The following is a 454-nucleotide window of genomic DNA, read 5'->3' as shown; positions in this document are numbered from 1 at the left end:
TTTTTGATGAAAATTGAAATGAAACAAGTCCTATTTCCAAGTCTTATAGACATCTCTGGCGATAACATTGCTTGACTACACTGATGGGCTTGACATTTGGAATGTTTTCATTACATATCTTCGGCTAACTAAACGCTGCTTTGCCAAGCTAAACTTGATTACTTACAGCAATTTTCCGACAGAACTTCACATGTTTTTACACAAACAATGCCTCATTGTAGAAATTAATGAAATCGCAATATCTATTACATTATCTTCGTAGCTGTTTGCTGTTCAGATACAATGCCAGTTCTTTACATTTTTATGTTACAAAAAGCGAAAAATCGATGAGGTGCATGTGAAATGAGAGGGGCTTGCGATTCCGTCTTCAATCTAGGTTCTGGTCCATAAAGGCTATTGGCTGTAGCTTTCAATAAGCGAGCCCGGTTGTTTGGCTTAGTAGCTGTCGGAAGTT

Source organism: Watersipora subatra, chromosome 8 (genome assembly GCF_963576615.1).
Source record: "Watersipora subatra chromosome 8, tzWatSuba1.1, whole genome shotgun sequence".
NCBI lineage: Eukaryota > Metazoa > Bryozoa > Gymnolaemata > Cheilostomatida > Watersiporidae > Watersipora > Watersipora subatra.
The sequence above is the reverse complement of the archived record's forward strand: the minus strand, read 5'-3'. Positions refer to the sequence as shown.